Source organism: Aedes albopictus, chromosome 2 (genome assembly GCF_035046485.1).
Source record: "Aedes albopictus strain Foshan chromosome 2, AalbF5, whole genome shotgun sequence".
Classification (NCBI taxonomy): domain Eukaryota; kingdom Metazoa; phylum Arthropoda; class Insecta; order Diptera; family Culicidae; genus Aedes; species Aedes albopictus.
Genome location: NC_085137.1, coordinates 263,660,752 through 263,682,046, shown reverse-complemented (window position 1 = coordinate 263,682,046; position 21,295 = coordinate 263,660,752). Strand labels below are relative to the sequence as shown.

At 42.6% G+C, this 21,295-nt stretch overlaps 1 protein-coding gene across 1 annotated transcript in view; it reads left to right on the top strand.

Moving 5' to 3' along the window:
- The window catches only part of LOC109411553 (uncharacterized), a 239,126-nt gene that overhangs the window by 31,042 nt on the left and 186,789 nt on the right, over positions 1–21,295 (top strand). The window lies entirely within an intron of this gene.

The following is a 21,295-nucleotide window of genomic DNA, read 5'->3' as shown; positions in this document are numbered from 1 at the left end:
TACGAGGAATAAAAATCCACTTGCCCGTCGACAACGGGCTAACAAAGGATGTGATCGAAAAGGTTTCCGAACCGAGTAAATGGGTGTCACTAATGGTCATTGTCACAAGAAAGGCGACCATTTGGAATGTGAGAACTTCAGGGCGATCACTATTTTGAATGCTGCCTACAAAGTGCTGTCCCAGATCATCTTCCGATCACCCTAGAAATGGGAGGCCACCGGCTTACTGGTGGACCGACGCGATTGCGGACCTGCGCCGCGCCTGCCTACGGGCTAGGCGGCGGATGCAGCGAGCACGATCAGAGGAAGAGCGAAACGAACGGCGGGTGGTGTTCGCCGCTGCAAAAGCCGCGCTTAAGACCGAGATAAGAGCAAGCAAAAAGGCCTGCTTTGAGGGTCTCTGTCAGAGTGCCAATACGAACCCGTGGGGTGACGCCTACAGGATCGTTATGGCCAAGACGAGAGGTGTGATGGCTCCTACAGAGCAATCTCCAGAGATGTTGGAGGGGATCATTGGAGGACTTTTTCCGCGTCATGATCCTAGTCCTTGGCCTCCTTTCGTAGGACAGCCGGGGACTGGGGCTGGCGATGAGGAGAGGGTCACCGATGTGGAACTTACGGGGATAGCTAAGTCCCTTAGCGTAGGTAAGGCCCCAGGTCCGGACGGAGTTCCGAACCTGGCCTTAAAAGTAGCTATTGCAGAGGCTCCCGAGATGTTCAGGTCTGCTATGCAGAAATGCCTGGACGAGGGAGTTTTCCCAGAAGCTTGGAAGAGGCAGAGCCTGGTACTATTGCCAAAGGCGGGGAAACCACCCGGAGACCCGTCGGCATATAGACCAATATGCTTGATTGACACGGCGGGGAAGGTGCTCGAAAAGATCATCCTCAATAGAATGTTGCGGTTCACCGAGGGCGAAAATGGTCTTTCGAGTAACCAGTACGGCTTCCGGAAGGGGAGGTCCACCGTAGACGCTATCTTGTCGGTTACAAAAACCGCCGAGAAAGCACTCGAGCCTAAGAGGAGGGGAATTCGCTTTTGCGCGGTAGTGACTCTGGATGTAAGGAATGCGTTTAATAGCGCCAGCTGGTCTGCTATTGCCGATGCGCTCTTGCGTCTGGGGATACCGGAGTACCTGTACAAGATTCTCGGATGTTACTTTCAGAATCGTGTACTAGTCTACGACACGGAGGTGGGTCGGAAGTGCTTTCACATAACCTCAGGAGTCCCGCAAGGTTCCATCCTGGGTCCGGTGTTATGGAATGTCATGTACGACGAGGTGTTGAGGTTAGAGTATCCAGTGGGAGTGGTGATTGTCGGATTTGCCGACGACATTACGCTCGAAGTCTACGGTGAAACGATCAAGGAGGTAAAGTTGACTACCAACCACTCGATCAAGGTTGTGGAGGCGTGGATGCGGTCCAGGAAACTGGAGCTGGCTCACCACAAGACAGAGGTGACGGTTGTTAACAACCTGAAGTCGGAGCAGCAGACGGAGATCAGTGTAGGAGACTGTACTATCCTGTCAATGCGCTCCGTCAAACACTTGGGCGTGATGATCGACGATAAGCTTACCTTCGGTAGCCACGTCGATTATGCCTGTAAAAGAGCCTCCACAGCTATTGCGGCACTGTCCCGGATGATGTCCAATAGCTCTGCGGTGTACGCCAGTAAGCGCAAGCTTCTGGCTAGTGTTGCTACATCCATACTGAGGTATGGCGGCCCGGCGTGGGGCACCGCGCTAAGTACTAAATGCTACCGACGGAAGCTGGAAAGTACTTACAGGCTTATGTGCCTGAGGGTTGCGAGCGCGTACCGTACCGTGTCACAAGACGCTCTCTGCGTCATTACTGGTATGGTGCCTATCAGCATTCTTATCAGTGAGGACATGGAGTGCTTCGAAATGCGCGGCACAAGAGGCATACGCAGGACTGTCAGGATGGCCTCTATGGTCAAATGGCAGCGCGCGTGGGACAGTTCCACCAAAGGAAGGTGGACCTATAGGTTGATACCGAGGGTAGATAGTTGGATTAATAGGCGCCATGGGGAAGTCACATTCCACCTGACACAGGTCCTTACAGGTCATGGTTGCTTCCGACAGTATCTACACCGTTTCGGGCATGCGGATTCTCCCGAATGCCCAGTGTGCAATGGTTTAGAGGAAACGGCGGAACACGTTTTGTTCGTGTGCCCGCGTTTTCGCACAATGCGTGACCGCATGCTTGCCACATGCGGGGAGGACACAACTCCGGACAACTTGGTCCAGAGGATGTGTAGGGATGAGTTTGGCTGGAACGCCGTTTCAACGGCTATTACCCACATCGTCTGGGAGCTACAGAGGAGGTGGCGCGTGGACTCGGAGAATGGCTAGTCCAGATGCAGTACTAGAGGTGGTCCAGGGGTTCGGAGTCGGCTTCGTAGGTCATACCGGTGCCCTGCGGTCGAGATCGACCCTTACAACGATTAAGTGGCCGCGGAGAGGAAGTCCCGGTAGTGGTGCTGTCGTGGCGTCGGTCTACTGGGTTGGAGCCGAGCCCGCGGTTGGAAAGGGGTCCCCGGCAAGGGTCGGGGTAGGTGAGATCCTGCTGTCTGCAACCTACGGGTGCATCTGATAGGGCCTGAAGGGTAGTGATACCCTTCCTTACGGGCAGGTCAGATCGAGTTGCACGTGGGCATCAGTTCTTGATGTTCGCTCAGCAGTAGGGCGCGGGGTTGACCCTGCCCGCCTTCCGAGGACAAAGGGAGTGGCGAGGACCACTCGGGAAACTGGCTAAGCGCCAGCATGCTACCGTGATGGACTCTCCAAAGCGAGTCATCGATGTTCGTTGCTGCAGGCTACGCAGCTAACCTTGTGGGTGCGATGTGCACTAGCCCCTCTCTGAAGCAATACCTTCTTGGTGGTTCCGGAGAGACGTAGGGTTTGGCGACCATAGGAATGGTTTAGTGGGTACGAGGAGAGAGTAGTCCTGGATTTTACTTTTGTTGTAGAAGACGGCCTGTCAGACCTACACTACCCTAACCTTCTGTTAGGGTGTCTGTTGAGCAGATTATCCCCCTATGGTTTAGAAAAAAAAAAAAAAAAAAGATCATCTTCCGTCGTCTGTCACCTAAAACAAATGAGTTCGTGGGAAGTCATCAAGCCGGCTTCATCGACGGCCGGTCGACAACGGACCAGATCTTTACCGTACGGCAAATCCTCCAGAAATGCCGTGAATACCAGGTCCCAACGCATCACCTGTTCATCGACTTCAAAGCGGCATACGACAGTATCGACCGCGCAGAGCTATGGAGAATCATGGACGAAAGCGGCTTTCCTGGGAAGCTGACTAGACTGATTAAAGCAACGATGGACGGTGTGCAAAACTGCGTAAGGGTTTCGGGTGAACTATCCAGTTCATTCGTATCTCGCCGGGGACTGCGACAAGGTGACGGACTCTCATGTCTACTCTTCAACATCGCGCTGGAAGGTGTGATGCGACGAGCCGGGCTCAACAGCCGGGGAACGATTTTCACAAAATCCGGTCAATTTGTGTGCTTTGCGGACGACATGGACATTATCGCTAGAACATTTGGAACGGTGGCAGAACTGTACACCCGCCTGAAACGCGAAGCAGCAAAGGTCGGACTGGTGGTGAATGCCTCAAAAACAAAGTACATGCTGGTAGGCGTAACCGAGCACGACCGGATCCGTCTGGGTAGTAATGTTACGATAGACGGGGATACTTTCGAGGTGGTGGAGGAATTAGTCTACCTCGGATCCTTACTGACGGCTGATAATAACGTGAGCCGTGAAATTCGGAGGCGCATCATCAGCGGAAGTCGGGCCTACTACGGGCTCCAGAAGAAACTGCGGTCGAAAAAGATTCACCCACGCACCAAATGCACCATGTACAAAACACTAATAAGACCGGTGATCCTCAACGGGCACGAGACATGGACCATGCTCGAGGAGGACCTACAAGCACTCGGAGTTTTTGAGCGACGCGTGCTAAGAACGATCTTCGGCGGTGTGCGGGAGAACGGCGTGTGGCGGAGAAGGATGAACTACGAGCTCGCTGCACTTTACGGCGAACCCAGCATCCAGAAGGTGGCCAAAGCCGGAAGGATACGGTGGGCAGGGCATGTTGCAAGAATGCCGGACAACAACCCTGCAAAGCTGGTGTTTGCAACTGATCCGGTTGGCACAAGAAGGCGTGGAGCGCAGAGAGCACGATGGGCGGACTAGGTGGAGCGTGACTTGGCGAGCATCGGGCGCGACCGAGGATGGGGAGCGGCAGCCACAAACCGTGTATTATGGAGAAATATTGTTGATTCAGTTTTATCTTGAATTTGATGTAATACTAAATAAATGAATGAATAATGGTCATTGTCATAAAGGACAGCGGGGATATTCGTCTATGCATTGATATGCGCCAAGGCCGTTCTTCGTGAAACACACCCGCTACCATCTATCGAAGATATTGTTGAATGGTGCGACCTACTTTTCGAGGCTGGATATCAGAGAAGTTTTCCTACAGCTGGAGCTGGACGAAGTTTCTGGGACTAGTGAATTACGCTGCCGCCTTTATACCGAATCTGGCAACAATTTCGTTTCCTCTGAGAGAGTTGACAAAAAACAAAGCTGTTTTCAGTGGGGTTCAGACGAAAGAAGAGCTTTCCAGCAGCTAATCAACCTGATCAGTAATGTTGAAACGCTATTCCATTTCGACCCAAACTCGAAAACAAGGGTAGTAGCTGATGCTTCTCCAGTTGGGTTAGGGGCGGTTCTCTTGCAATTCCATGAGGAGAAACCTAGCGTTGTGATGTACGCAAGCAAGAGCCTCACAGAAACAGAACGCCGCTATGCTCAGACCGAGAAGGAAGCATTAGCGCTGGTCTGGGCTGTAGAAAGGTTCCATATATACCTCATAGGTAGGGCTTCCATCTACTCAGCCTAGAAAATCAGGACATTTCATGCATTTTCTTAAAAATGAGTAAAACTCCTCGGATTTGTTAAGAAATTTTTGCCAAATTGAGGCCAAAATCAGGACATGTCCTGCTAAATCAGGACGGATGATAACCCTACTCATAGGTATCCGTTTTGAGCTTGAAACCGATCATAAGCCATTAGTTTTAGTTTAGTTTATTTATTCAAACATGACGTAAGACAAAGTATTTTTAATGCCATTGAAGGTTATTACATAGCGGCAACTTAAGTTCTAGCAAACAATAAACATTATTAAATCATTCTATTTTTTTTAACTATTCACTATTAAAATACTCCAGTGCAGCCTTTTTGTACATTGTTTCGGTGCGCAAGCATTTTAGCTCCATAGGTTGCGCATTCCAATAAACCACACCTCTCACAAAGAAAGATTCACCGTACAATGCAGTGCGATGGGATGGAATCAACATATTTAGCGACCGACGTCCTTGAAGCAATTTCAATTTTTGGGCAAGGTTCAAAGGCTCATTACGATGAATAATCCACCACAGCTGCAAACAGGACATCATTTCGTAGAAACGACGGAAAGGGCATCCGAGAAGATTTCTTTGCAGGTGCCGAACAGAATTGTAACGATTTAAGTTGTACGTAGCGGCAACAATCATTCAGTACAACTTCCAGTTTCGACACCATCGCCATGCTCATGCCAAGATGTATGACATCTCCGAAGATAAAGTGTGGTAATAATAAGGACTTAAACAGTTTGAGCTTGATGTGCTGAGGTAGGTAGTTCCGACGTAGTTGCGCGTAAGGTACGTAGACCAGCGTCCACCTTTCCGCACTGGATGGATACCGCTTTGTCCCAGCACAGGCTTGCTTGGAAGACAATAAGCTATTTTACGAGACGTTCTACCGGTGGGCCGCTCATTGTTATTGTTTACATTTGATGTTTTTGTTTTAGCGAAAAGTAGCATAACATGTGGTGAGCGCCAATCAGATTTTTGCTGGCAGAAATGTTTCGATTTCTAATGTGGCATGAATCAATCCCCCGAGCTGCATGATGTCACTAGCAGATGGAAAAAACATCCCTACAATCTACGGAAATTGATTTCAGTGGGCGAATTGACGCATTTTTGCAGATGAATGAACCCCGTTTATTGGATGGGCCTGCGTCACATGTTATGCTAGTAAAAATGTAAATAAATGGGCCCACCGGTTGGACTTCAAAACTGGTAAACATTCAAAAAACAGCTGATTTGAAACGTCTCATAAAATGCCTTATTCCCAGATTGCTCGCATGATCGGTGAATAAGATTTGCTTCCCTTCAATAGTAATTGGTGGGAACGCTGGATCCATGTGCTGCTTGGACCCAAAAAGAATCGCTTTGGTTTTTTCATGGTTAATGTGAAGTGAGTTTTTGGCAGCCCAGTTGACAACTCGTTGAAGATCCTCGTTAAGACGTTTCGCTGCAGTTAACGCATTCGGATGAGAACAGTAGAGTTGTATTGAGCTTCTCGAGAATTTTTAGCATTTCCACAAGTTTCTCTTCGACCTCTTGGTTGCGCGCCAGGGTATAATGTGTGTTGGGCACTTTGCGACGATTAACTCAAATCCGCACACCAGCGCACAATTCGCGCGCCGATTGCCTATGCGCCAAGTTTTTCACTCGCCAAATTACTATTAATCAGTGGTTTAATGAAGTAAAAGCGTTGTTACCGTCAATAATATCTTTGTTGAACATTATTTCCAGACATAAGGAAGTTCAATGTTTCAGACAAAAAATGGATCCGAACCCTAAGAGAGATAAGGCTCTTGGCGCGAATCATTTTGACACTTGTTTATTTACATTTTGTATGGCGCACAACCCGGCGCATGGGGCGTCGGCGCACAAGTTGTTGGCCGGTATGCGGATTTCAGAAAAGATTCGCAATACATCGTCTGCAAACATTTGTATCCGACAGTATCGCAATACGCCAGGAAGATCGTCGATGTATACTGAGAATAGCAACGGTCCCAGGACCGAGCCTTGTGGTACTCCAGAGGTTACAGCAACAGCAAATGACGACATCTCATCGCAGTGGACTACTTGTGTTCTACCGATGAGATACGACCTAATCAATTCCACAGCAGAAGGTGCAAACGAGAAACGTGTACGCAGTTTGTATAAAAGACGACGATGCGATATTGTATCAAACGCTTTGCTGAAATCAATCAACAGACGCACTACTTTATCTTTTCTGTCAACGAATACGGCAATATCGGCATACACTCGAAGCAAAGCAGTTTTCACACTATGACCACGACGAAAACCTGCCTGATTATCGTTCAACAGATTTCCCGAAGAAAGGTAGGCAGCGATTTGTTTCTTCATAACCTTCTCCAAAACCTTAGACAATACTGCTAGCAAGCTGATGGGACGCAGATTATCTATGGAATTTATGTGCTGCTTCTTTTTTAAAGGGATTATCTTAGCACATTTCCAAATCTCAGGAAAGGTAGAAAGTCCGATAATCTTGTTGTACAAGTGCACGATATGGTCGATAACAAGTGGCAGATTTGTTTTGAGGAATCTAGTAGGAATTTTATCAGTACCAACTGCGTTTGACTTCACTTCACAAAAAGCATTGATAACTTCATACGCTTCGACTGGTTGAAAACTAAAGACCAAGACCAAGACTTTTGACCATCTTCCACAAATTCGCCGATGAGCCGCTAGCATCAGCAATTTTTCTGCTAATATGTTCCGATTTTACACGATGGATTAAACTATTGGTTCTATTTCTCAGCTGCGTATAAATACACACGTTTCTTCTCAGTCTTGTTGTCCGTGGATGCAATTCGCCAGTCTTTATACGCCAGGTCTCTCTTTCCAGAATAGCTTTTCGGATGTCATCGTTGAACCAGGTGTTGTGATGCCGTCGACGTTTTATTGTTCGTTTTTTAATACATGAATGATGGACAGCCAGTATACTCAGTAGCGGAGCCAGGATCCTGATAAGGGGGGGGGGGGGGGGGGGCAGCGATTATTTGGCGTATCCAGTGTTATAGTAATTTGTCGGCAAGAGACATATTAAAAGAGCTTAAATCATGAGAAAGTTAGTTAGTTAGGTAATTTATTTTTGACACTTTACACATTAGTGTGCAAAGGAATTCGGTTCATAATTTGGCGGTGGCACAATGTTGGTCATAGTCATTAGATGGTACAAATTGTGCTTTTTAAATACTATCGCATCATGGCGGCGCTTACTTAAGACGTTTAACATTCCGACTTGTTTTTTTTACATATCCAAAAATTAATCTCTTTCCAAATTAATGTTATTTTCGATCGCGTCACTAAAATATTTTTTTATTATATTCAACAATGTTTCATATCAGTGCATTCAGAAGATTTCATATTTCAATATGCAACTGGCAATTGGGTTGTTTAGTGAATAACATATTGCTATTTTCTATATTGCCATATCGAAAGAGCTCATTTTTCTGAGTATAACGGAATTTTATTGAGTTCCAATACCTTTGTTTTGATGGTTAAATTAACAAAACAATTTTAATTTCTGTGGATAGAATGACAGTTCAATCAATAAAATGATAGTTCAGCCCGAACAAAAAAAATTCTCCATACAAACGTTAAATGCATTTTAAAAATACTTCCCAGACTCCGAAAATTATAAAATTTTGGATTTCGACTATTTTTGGGTGGAGATTCCAATTCTAAAATAATCCGGATACCCCTGATGTACACAATGCAGTATATAAGAAACAAACATGGTTTGCATTACCAGTGGTGTCATAGAGTTTACACGAAGCTAATCACTGAGTAACCAGCTCTTAAGAAAAATAAAAAAATAGCCAAGAATGAAAATATGCTTCTTGTAAAAAGTTAACCAATCCTGTCGTCCAAACATAATTTAACTCAGGATATATTTCGTTTGTTATCTTATAAACATAAAAAGCCTTTGTGGAGCAACTTCTCCATTTTTCATTATCAATATTATCACTATACCTTACCTACTTCCTATTTAATGTTAGAAAGCCGCCTATACTTTTTTTTAATGAATGTTTCTTTCCTTCTTGTTGCTGCAAGATAATCGCCTATTTGATTGATAATTCTGTATCCACATGAGAAAAAAATCCTTTTTGATATTTTTTTTGCGCCCCCATTGGGGAAAGAAAAAAAAATTCTTTGTGATTTTGGAAGAGCTGTGAATTTTCTCGAAATTTTGAGCGCCCTCATAAATTTAGGAAAAGTTACACGGTCATTTTTCAAAATATTTTGTTTTATTTTGCCCATATTGTAAGAAAAATCTTTTTTTCCAGTACATATGAAGAAACGTTTTATTCCGCCCTCTTGAATTTAAAAAAATGATTTTTCGAACTATTCTACGCCCTCACACACTTTGAGTAATTATTGATGTGAATAAATATTACAACTTTTGTGCCTCCATACGTTAAAGTATATTCTTTATGATATTGGAAATTGCTTCTCCTGAATATAAGAAAATCGCCTATTTGATAATTGATAATTTTTGCGCCCTCATATTTGCAAAACAAAAATCTCTGTGATATTGGGACTACTCCCTGGGTTTATTTCAAAAACTCGTACTCCGATGTCTTCATAAATTCTTCTAGATATTTCTTCAGAAATTCCGTCACGAATTCCTTTGAAAATGCTTTCTGGGATTCCTTCAATAATGGTTCCATGAAATCTATTAAGCAATCATTCGGAAATTTCTTTGGAAATTCAATTAGAAACTGCAAAAATTTCTTAACGTTTATTTTAGAAAAAAAATCCTCCATAAACTTCATCAGAATTCCTTCAGAATTTTTTCGAGAGCTTTCTCCAGAAATTTCTCGAAGGATTCATTTAGAAAACCATTCACGAATTTCTTCAAAAATTCCTTCTTTGATTCCTTCTGAAAATTTTACATGGTTTTCTCCAGAAATTCCTCCAGTGATTCCTTTAGAAAGTATTCCATGAAATCATAGGAAATTATGCCAGGGATTCCTTTTGAGATTTCTCTGAGAATTTCTTTAAGAATTATTTCAGGAATTCCTTTAGTAAATACATAAATTCATTCAGAAATTTCTCTGAAATTCCCAAAAGATTCATCCAATCTTTAAGAATTATTTCAGGAATTCCTTTAGTAAATACATAAATTCATTCAGAAATTTCTCTGAAATGCCCGAAAGATTCATCCAAAAATAAAGAACTAAAAAAAACAAAGAACTCTGCCATAAATCCTACTATGGATTCCATTCGAAATTTTTCCATGGATTGCTTTAGAAAATCCTCTAATGATTTCTTTCAAAAAATCTTGCACGGATTCCTTCAGAAGGTTCTCCGGGGATTCTTTTAAAAAATCATCCATGAACTGCTACAGAAATTCCTCCAGAGCTCCATAAGCTTCCAAAAAAAATGCTTCATGGATTCTTTCAAAAATCTCTCCAGAGATTCTTTCGGACAATCATCCACGGATTACTTCAAACATAGTTCAAGTAATTTCTTTCAGAAATTCCAAAGTTCAGAATTCCTCCAGAAATTTCACGAAGAATTTCTTCAGAACATTCTTCTGAGTTCCCTTTATTTTTTTTCCCGAGATTCATAATACATTTCCACCAAAGTTTCCTTTAGAATTTTTTCCAGGGATTCTTTCAGAAATCTCTCCAGAGATTTTTTTAGAACACCTTCTATGGATTCCTAACAAAATTGCACTATGCATATCTTCAGAAATTACTCCAGGATTCATTCATAAAAAATCAAAGGACCCTTTCAAAAATTGTTCTAGCTGAATGGATTCATTAAGAAATTTCTCCAGATATGCCTTTCAGATATGCCCTTAAAAATTTCTTCAGAAATTTATCCAAGAATTTGTTTAGGAAATTTCACATGGATTCCATCTGAAACTTCGCCTGGGATTACTTCAGATAGAAGACTTTAGAAAATCCTTTAGAAAATCCCTCTGAAGGAATCAGAAGTTTGTCCAGCGAATCCAGAAGTTTAATTTTTTTATTATTGAGAATTCCAGCCCAATGCTGGTTCATCTTCGCATTCTGAAGCTCTTTTAAAGATTGTTTCAGAAAATATTCCGGTGATTCCTACAGGAACTCATACAGGATTTTTTTACGAACTCCTCCAGGAACATCCGCAGGTAAAGTCTCCAGAAATTACTTCAGGGGTTCATCCAGAAAAACGAACAAGAATTCCCGCAGAGATTCTTGCATTATTAACTCCAGTGATTCTAGCGGGAATTGATCCAGGGATTCCTACAGAAATTCATACAGAGATTTTTGCGTTCCAGTATTCCTCTGTATATTTCTTCTGAAATTCTTCCAGCGTTTCCTCCAAGGATACCTTTAGAAAATTTTCCACGGATTCAGAAAATTTCCAGAAATATTTACTTGCCATTTCAACAGAAATTCAATTGGAAATTTTTCATGAGATTTTTCGGCTTTCTCCAGGAATATTAAAAAAATCCTCCTGGTACTCTATTGAAGCATTTCTTCACGAACTCTTCTAGAGTTTCTCAATAAATTCTTCTTGGAGTTCCACCATTTTCCAGGAAGTTTTCCTTGTTATTCCTTCAGAAATTTCCCTCAGATATTCCTCCTGAGATTCATTCAGGACTTTTCCTGGAATTCCTTCAAAAACCTTCAGGGATTTTTACTGGAATTAGACTGGACATTTTTTTCAAAAATTACTTCATGCATTCTCTTAGTAATTCCTCTATGGATTCCTTTTGAAATTTCTTGAGGGATTTTTTTTCGGAAATATCTTCAGAGACTCTTTCAGTTTTTTAAAGGATTTTTTTAGGAATATCAGTAAAAGTTGTTCCTTGGATTTTTCTTCGTAAAATTCTCCTAGAAATACCTCCCAGAAATACGTTTAAACCCGAGCAGAGGGTAATATCAAATTAATAACTACGAAATTACAAAACCTGTTTTTATATTTTGTTTTGTTATTATTGTATTATCAAGGCATTACGTTTCCATAACATGTTTTGTCGGACAATCTTATTTTGTTTTGACCAAGCTATTATTATACAGCCATTAAATAACATTTCAATATTACATTTTGTTGTGGAACAAGTTTGATTATTATTGTATTATTGAGAGTGTACAAATACTTTATGCTATCCCAAGGAACAGAAGTAACTGAACAACAGTTTCTTAAGCTAAAGTTTGCTTAACAATGGTTGATTCCATTCTTATACAGCAACAATGTATTTAAAATGTATATATTTAAAATTTATATTTTTAATGGCACAAATGTCCCAAATGGAGGATAACGTACCTCTGGAGCCGGCCTTCTGATACGTCATTCAACAACGTTATTAACAGTATTTCGCGAGTTATGCTTCAGAAATATTTTATTTATTTATTCATTTTTTTTATTTATTTATTTATTTATTTATTTTTAACTCTAATTTTGGGAAGAGGGAAAAATTCCTTTGAGTGATTTCGAAAACTATGCATGAAATCGTTCTCAAAAAGGCACAAACCCTTTTTATCTTTTCGAAAAACATTATAAACAATATTTAAAACTAAATAAAGGCTCTTCCGGAAATAATCCATAACTGAGCCGTAATCTTGAAAAGAATTCGTCAAACGATGATAATGATCCGTATGGGGACCGAAATTCGAATACTGAAAATATAAGAGAATTTTTTTATAGTTTCACATGTTTTCTCTGTCGTTCCAGAGGATGAAGTCGGATCTACCTATTTGTGGTAAAACATTACATAAATAGTTGAAAATACGCCTATAAGGGAAGAGAGAAACTGAGGTTCGCAATGATTGTTCCGCCATTCCCACATGCTAGTCTAAATATGTGTAGCATTCTCAGCCAACACGAAGTCATATATGATGTAGAAAAGGATGCTAATGTGGAGGCCATATGCGTACATGATTTCATTTAACCACGGGTAAAGTGTACGCATATCGCCTCCTTTAGCATCCTATTCAACAGCATGTGCGATTGTTTGATATCATAACTAATTTTGCTTTCGGGATGTTATCAATAACTCTTTAATATCAAAACTTGTTCTTGAAATATTTCCCAAATTCACTGTTATTAAGTTGTTATTGACACTAACAAAACATGTTATTAAATTGATTTTCCAGGAACAAATTGTTGTTATGTGACTTGTTATTTTGTCGCCTATGATAGACAAGTTTATAACTCAATATGTTATGTTAATAACATAAAAATAACTAATTCCATTATGCAGTTATTTTGCCAAAATAACGCATTTTGTTATGATGTTGTTATTCTCTTCTGCTCGAGAAAATCCTGTGGAAATTCCTCCAAGAGTTCCTTTAGCATATCCTTGAGAAATTCCTTCAGGGATTCTTGTAGAAACCCCTACAATGGTTCTTTCTAAAATTGTTCCTGCGATTCCATCAGAAATATCTCCTGTGACTCATACAAAGATTCCTCCAGAGATGTTTTTTCAGCAGTTCATCCAGAAATTTCACAAAAAATACTGGAGGAGTTCTAGAATTTCTTAAGGAATCCCGCTTAAGGATTTTCTGAATCCATGAAAGAACTCCAGAAGATACCTGTGGAGATTCCTAGAAGAAGTTTTAGAAAAAAATATGAAAAGATAAAAATTCCTGAAATAATCATAGGGGGACCTGAAGGAATTCCCTGAGATATCTTTAAAGGAATTCCTAAAAAAAAGTCATGATAAACTTCTGGAGGGATTCTGGAAATAATTCCATGGAAACACTCTCGGTGGAGTTTATGAAGAAATTTCTGAAGATATTTCTTAAGGAATTTCTGGAGGAGTATCCTCCAAAAAGGACATTTTTTATGGATTTCTGAAGAAATCCCTGGAGAAATTTCTGAAGTAAATCCTGAAAGAACTTGTGGAAATACCTCAGGAGAAATGCTTTGAAGAATTTCTTGTACAATTTCTCTAGATATGTGTGAAAATCCTGCTGAAATTTTTGAACACAAAAGCTCTAGTGGAATTCTTCAAGGAATCGCTATGAAAATTTCTGAAGGTAAAGAATATTTTGAAGGAAACTCTAAAAAATGCCTGAAAGAACTGAAGAACCCTCTGCAGCTACTCCTAGAAATATTCCTTGAACAAATGCCAAGGAATAAAGCCCTGTAAAAACTCCTGAAGATTTCCTGAAGAAAGGTCTGAATAAATTCTAAAATGAATTTATGAAGCAGTCTTTGTATGAATACCAAAAGAAACTTTGGAGCAATCCCTCAAGGAACTGCTAGAAAAATAACTTGTGGAGGAATTTTGGAAGAAATGCCTGAGGGAATCTCTGGAGCAATTCTTGATGGTATCAATCCACCCCCCAACCATCCCGACCCACCCGAATACCTGAAAGAATCTCTGGAGAAAAAAAAATCTCCATAGAAAAATTCATATAGGAATCGCTGAAAGAATCTGTGAACGGTCTCCTGCAGAATTTCTAGGTGTAATCCTACAAGAAACTGTAAAGAAATGTCTGCCGGAACGGCATGTTTGAGAAATCTCTGGAGGAATAACTGAAGGAATTCCTTGAAAAACCCCTTGAGGAATTCCAACAAGAATTAATCGAAATAATCCTGGAGAAAAATTGCTTTAGGATACTTTAATAGAATCCCTGAAAGAATTCCTTCAGAAATTTCTGAAGTAATACATGTACTAATTTCTGAAGCAAACTTTGAAAGAATTTCTTAAAAATTCCAGGAGGAATTCTTGGAGGAATAGGGTAAAAAATATAATTTTGACAATGGATATGTATGTAATTTGGACAGGCACTGTGCTTTATGTCTTGTTCCGAAGAACTAAAAAGAACACATTCTTCTAAATATCGATAATTGGATCAATCAGATCCTTTCTATTGATTAAAGTTGAAGACACGATTAAAAATTAAGAATTTACTTCAAAATCTTCCCAAACTTTCTGAGGTGGCGACTCTTAAGAATTGTCAAAACATCTGCGGCCCAATCAAATTTTTTTGAAGTAAAGCAATATGATTTAAATGAACGAAACCGAGTTTTTTTCGACACTTTTTTTTTATTCGACACTCACATTTCGTAAAAATTATGTCATGAATATTCAATTTGAGTTGAAGCTGAAAAATAGCAGCGCAGCCGAAAATGTTTTCTTCTGAAGGTGTTTTATACTGAACATTTGTTGTTCAAGTTGTGGCTTTTGGGGTTGGCGGTATACAAAATTAAAAATTGGTATAATTTACGCAAAATAGAATAAAAATTTAACAGTTTTTTGGTAACATCGCGGCCCCCCTAGACTGGCTTCACGGCCCCCCAGGGGGCCGCGAACCACCGGTTGGGAACCCGTGGACTAGATGATCAACTTACAGTACAAATTTGTGATTTTTTGATGCAGTTAATGAAAAGTTACAAATAGTTGACCATTTTTTTTTAAATGAGAAAATGTTGCCTGTCCAGATAATTTCATTTTTCACTGTATACTTATGTACGTTTGCGAAGTACTGATTAAAACTCGGTGAATTTAGCTATCAAGAACCATTATCTGAGAAACAATATAATGTAGTAAGTTCTGATTGATTGGATTTTGTAACACATTTTGAACACAACAGTATAAACTAGATGAAAATCCAAGGGCATTGCATACTTTTAGGCATTTATCGGTGTATGGGGGTTTCTGTTCCAAATCACAAAATTGCTTTCAATTCGTAAAACACGCTTCGCTAAGAGATTCAGGGACGTATTTGGATTTTACTATGCTTGATCTACCGAGAATAAGTGGCCATTCTTTGAAAAAATACTCAAAAAGCAGTTTTAGAGCAGATTGTTTAAAGGCGTTGATAAATGACAAAAATATCTACAATTTTTTTTTTGTCTAAAAACTTTCATATAAACTTGATTTGCATCAAAATACCTCTGAGATGGCTCTTCATATGTATTATTTTGAGCAACGTATGCTTTTTGCTTAACTGATTGACATAATCTATGTTATAAGATTCGAAATACAATACCTCCCGCACAATCAACGTTTTCCGCATTATCAAATATATCCTGTTTTACGGTAGCCAAATGTTAGATGCAAGATACATGATTTTGGACATCGATTTGTTTTTAATGTTGAACTATCGGCGAATTGAAAGAAATTTCCCAATTCACAATTGGAATTTTTCTTCTCTTATTATTCAAGTGAAATGGTATTAACGGTGCATTGAATAGTGAAAGAAATACAGTAGCATGATCGGTTTTATGATTTTGAGCAAAAAATCGTTTTTATTTTTTGCACAATGCTGCACAGGCGTATCTGGTGAATGCTTCATCTGAAATGCAGCATGGCCTAGAGTGCAGCAAAAACCTGATAAGAAAATGCCAAATAGTAGGCAAAGTTCAACTCAAAAGAAATCATACTCCAACCTTAAAACGTCTGTTATAGTGTTCTCAATCAAATGCCAACGCGAAAGAGTGAAACTGCTATTACCTTATGCAAAAGCGATCATGCTATCGCTAGAGAAACATGCCTTACCAGAATAAGTTCAAAGAACGTCTGAGTCCCTATATATAAATATCTTCAGTTCAGTTCAGTGAAGTGAATTTTTCTGAAACATTTTTTGGCGTATCTAGTGAAATTTGCTGGCGCCGAAATGATTCTATTTATTTTGTTAATTCTAGTGTTTTGTTAATGTATCTAGTGAAATTTGAACGGAAATTTAGAGTTAGGGGGGTCAAGTGCCCCCCTCGCCCCCCTTTGCCTCCGCCAATGAGTATACTATTATTAAAGAACTCAGTGAGCTGGTCCACATTATCAATACCGTAGAAAACATCCAATTGGAGGTGATATTCTCGCCAGATTCCGCTCCATGCTTGCGAATCGAACGATGGGTAGTGAGGCTGCAAGCGTTCAGTTACGATGTTGTGTACAGAAAAGGTAAGACTAACATCGCAGATCCCTTGTCACGACTTTCTACATGTACCTATCCGTAATTCGATAATGACAGATTACAGTAGTGACGTTGTTACAATAATGTTGCTGAATCGGCTACAATGGGCTGCATCTTTTCGGAACACCTAGAGATCAGTGGGGACTTTTCAGTGTTTAGATTAAGTAAGTCTTACATTACTTTTTAAGATATTTTTCAATGTCTTTTTTACTTCGAAGAAACCGTTGGTACTAAACAATTGATTGTCACAAGTATTACCTATGAAGTTCCTGTGTTCATATTTTTATGAATCCTATTGTTTCAGCAGATTTGGGTCCACCCTGTTGATCGCAACTCCACCATTGACACCTTGGGCCTCGCAAGTTGTAGGCCTTCTTGAGTGGTGCTGCTGCTCGGTGTAGACACCGGGGGCCCTCCTTTAGTGCTACCGCTTGGTGTGGACATTTGACTCGTTACCCCTTTTGCTCCAAAGAGTCCATGTCGCCCACCTCGTGGCGTGCTGCTGTTATCCGTTGCCGCGATACTAAAAGTTTCTACCGGCGAACGTGTCAACCTACTGCTCCTTAGGAATGCGCTCGCATCCTTATCATCTGCTACTTCCGTTGTTGTGTAATTGTTGTTCTTCTCCATCTGGTTGGGTCCCCCCTCCAAGCCGCTATCTTCGCCCGTCGTAAGTAGTTGCCGTCGTGATCCCATGGTGATCTTTGCAAGCAGTGAGGCCATGCTAGGGTTGACACGGTCCTTTATGGGGAACCGTGTTCAGAGCCAGATCGGCACTAGTCAGGAATGTTCAACTGAGCCTACTTCCACCGGCTAAGGTGGCGAGTTCGGAACGTACTTGGAGGCCTGCCAAAGTTTTAACGGGACGGGAGCAACCATACCATTAGCCCACTCGCCGTTTCGGAAAGGTGTCACCCATTCTTACTAGGGTAGTGGAATAGTACGGTTGTCAGCTCTGTAGCGTCTGGTAGTATATACGTATTCCTTGCTCGTGTCCATGTCCATGTGCTGCCAGTTTGCCATAATTAGGGTCTTACTGGCGTCGATCCTAATGTGCCGGTTGGCACTCCGGGTATTTGGGCTAAGGCACTTAGGAAGCGGTACCAGGTCGCTTGTACGGAGTTGAACCCCCGCCACATCCTAGGCATCCTCCTCTTGAGCTGTCTGGAGACCAGAAGCCCGGTCACTCCCCGAAGGAAGCGCCAAAGGTGGTAATCCACACGGATGTGTGAACGGTTTTTGCTTGGGGAAGACTCCCAAGCTTCCACCCGACTCGCAGAAGGGGAGGTTCGTCAGGCCCCTGGACTCCTGTCCCTGCTGCCCCTGTTTTTTTTTCCTTCCAAACCATAGGGGGATAAATCTGCTCATCAGACACCCCAACAGGAAGGTTAGGGTAGTGTGGGGTTAAGGCCGTCTTCTACAACGCCAGTAGAAGCCAGGACTACTCTCTCCTCGACCCACTAAAACACATTCCTATGGTCGCCAAACCCTACGTCTCTCCGGAACCACCAAGAAGGTATTGCTTCAGAGAGGGGCTAGTGCATTTCGCACTAGGGTGGGGCTAATTTTAAAAAATGTCTCCGGGATATGATTTCCCATGTGGAAAGTGATCCACTAGTCGAAATGAGTGAGCTGTACAAAAATGAGCGATTTCGGTTGACATTTAGGGGTGGCGCAAAGGGTTTAAGTAAAATTTTTACTAGAACAAACCTTCAAAAAAAAGTTTTAAAATTAATTTTCAAACATAACATTTCTAGACTAAATCGGTGATTTTAGAACCCAAGGGCCACATTTGTGCTCAAAATTGCGATATCTCTACTGGTTTCTGAGATATTTGAAAAAATATGTCGAATTTTGGTATTTTTTGGGTTAGATACCAAAATATGATATTTTTTTCAAATTTCTTGGAAACCATTGGAGATATCGCAATTTTGAGCACAAATTTGGCCCAATTGGGTTCTAAAATCACCGATTCAGTCTAGAAATGTTATGTTTGAAAATTAATTTTGAAAATTTTTTGGAGGTTTGTTCTAGTAAAAATTTTACTTGAACCCTTTGCGCCACCCCTAAATGTCAACCGAAATCGCTCATTTTTGTACAGCTCACTTATTTCGACAAGTGGATCACTTTCCACATGGGAAATCATATCCCGAAGACATTTTTTAAAATTAGCCCCACCCTAATATCGCACCCTCAAGGTTAGCTGCCGTAGCCTAGCAGCAACGAACATCGATGACTCGCTCTGGAGAGTCCATCACGATAGCATGCTGGCGCTTACCCAGTTTCCCGAGTGGTCCTCGCCACTCCCTTTGTCCTCGGAAGGCGGGCAGGGTCAACCCCACCCGCGCCCTACTGCTGAGCGGACATCAAGAACTGATGCCCACATGCAACCCGATCTGACCTGCTGAAGGCAAGGGTATCACTACCCTTCAGGCCCTATCAGATGCATCCGTAGGTTGCAGACAGCAGGGTCTCACCTACCCCGACCCTTGCCAGGGACCCCTTTCCAACCGCGGGCTCAGATCCAACCCAGTAGACTGACGCCACGACAGTACCGCTACCGGGACTTCCTCTCCGCGGCCACTTAATCGCTGTAATGGTCGATCTCGACCGCAGGGCACCGGTATGACCTACGAAGCGGACTTCGAACCCCTGGACCACCTCTTGTACTGCATCTGGACTAGCCATTCTCCGAGTCCACGCGCCACCTCCTCTGTAGCTCCCAGACGATATGGGTGATAGCCGTTGAAACGGCATTCCAGCTAATCTCATCCCTACACATTCTCTGGACCAAGTTGTCCGGAGTTGTGTCCACCCCGCATGTGGAAAGCATGCGGTCACGCATTGTGCGAAAACGCGGGCACACGAACAAAACGTGTTCCGCCGTTTCCTCTAAACCATTGCACACTGGGCATTCGGGAGAATCCGCATGCCCGAAACGGTGTAGATACTGTCGGAAGCAACCATGACCTATAAGGACCTGTGTCAGGTGGAATGTAACTTCCCCATGGCGCCTATTAATCCAACTATCCACCCTCGGTATCAACCTATGGGTCCACCTTCCTTTGGTGGAACTGTCCCACGCGCGCTGCCATTTGACCATAGAGGCCATCCTGACAGTCTTGCGTATGCCTCTTGTGCCGCGCATTTCGAAGCACTCCATGTCCTCACTGATAAGAATGCTGATAGGCACCATACCAGTAATGACACAGAGAGCGTCGTGTGACACGGTACGGTACGCGCTCGCAACGCTCAGACACATAAGCCTGTAAGTACTTTCCAGCTTCCGTCGGTAGCATTCAGTACTTAGCGCGGTACCCCACGCCGGGCCGCCATACTTAAGTATGGACGTAGCAACACTAGCCAGAAGCTTGCGCTTACTGGCTTACACCGCTGAGCTATTGGACATCATCCGGGACAGTGCCGCAATAGCTGTGGAGGCTCTTTCACAGGCATAATCGACGTGGCTACCGAAAGTAAGCTTATCGTCGATCATCACGCCCAAGTGCTTGACAGAGCGCTTCGACAGGATAGTGCACTCTCCTACACTGATCTCCGTCTGCTGCGCCGACTGCATGTTGTTAACAACCGTCACCTCTGTCTTGTGGTGAGCCAGCTCCAGTTTCCTGGACCCCATCCACGCCTCCACAACCTTGATCGAGTGGTCGGTAGTCAACTTCACCTCCTTGATCGTTTCACCGTAGACTTCGAGCGTAATATCGTCGGCAAATCCGACAATCACCACTCCCACTGGGTACTCCAACCTCAACACCTCGTCGTACATGACATTCCATAACACCGGACCCAGGATGGAACCTTGCGGGACTCCTGAGGTTATGTGAAAGCACTTCCGACCCACCTCCGTGTCGTATACTAGTACGCGATTCTGAAAGTAGCTTCCGAGAATCTTGTACAAGTACTCCGGTATCCCCAGACGCAAGAGCGCATCGGCAATAGCAGCCCAACTGGCGCTATTAAATGCATTCCTTACATCCAGAGTCACTACCCCGCAGAAGCGAATTCCCCTCCTCTTAGGCTCGAGTGCTTTCTCAGCGGTTTTTGTAACCGACAAGATAGCGTCTACGGTGGACCTCCCCTTCCGGAAGCCATACTGGTTGCTCGAGAGACCATTTACGCCCTCAGTGAACCTCAACATTCTATTGAGGATGATCTTTTCGAGCACCTTCCCCGCCGTGTCAATCAAGCATATTGGTCTATATGCCGACGGGTCTCCGGGTGGTTTCCCCGCCTTTGGCAATAGTACCAGGCTCTTCCTCTTCCAAGCTTCTGGGAAAACTCCCTCGTCCAGGCATTTCTGCATAGCAGATCTGAACATCTCGGGAGCTTCTGCAATAGCTACTTTTAAGGCCAGGTTCGGAACTCCGTCCGGACCTGGGGCCTTACCTACGCTAAGGGACTTAGCTATCCCCGCAAGTTCCACATCGGTGACCCTTTCCTCATCGCCAGCCCCAGTCCCCGG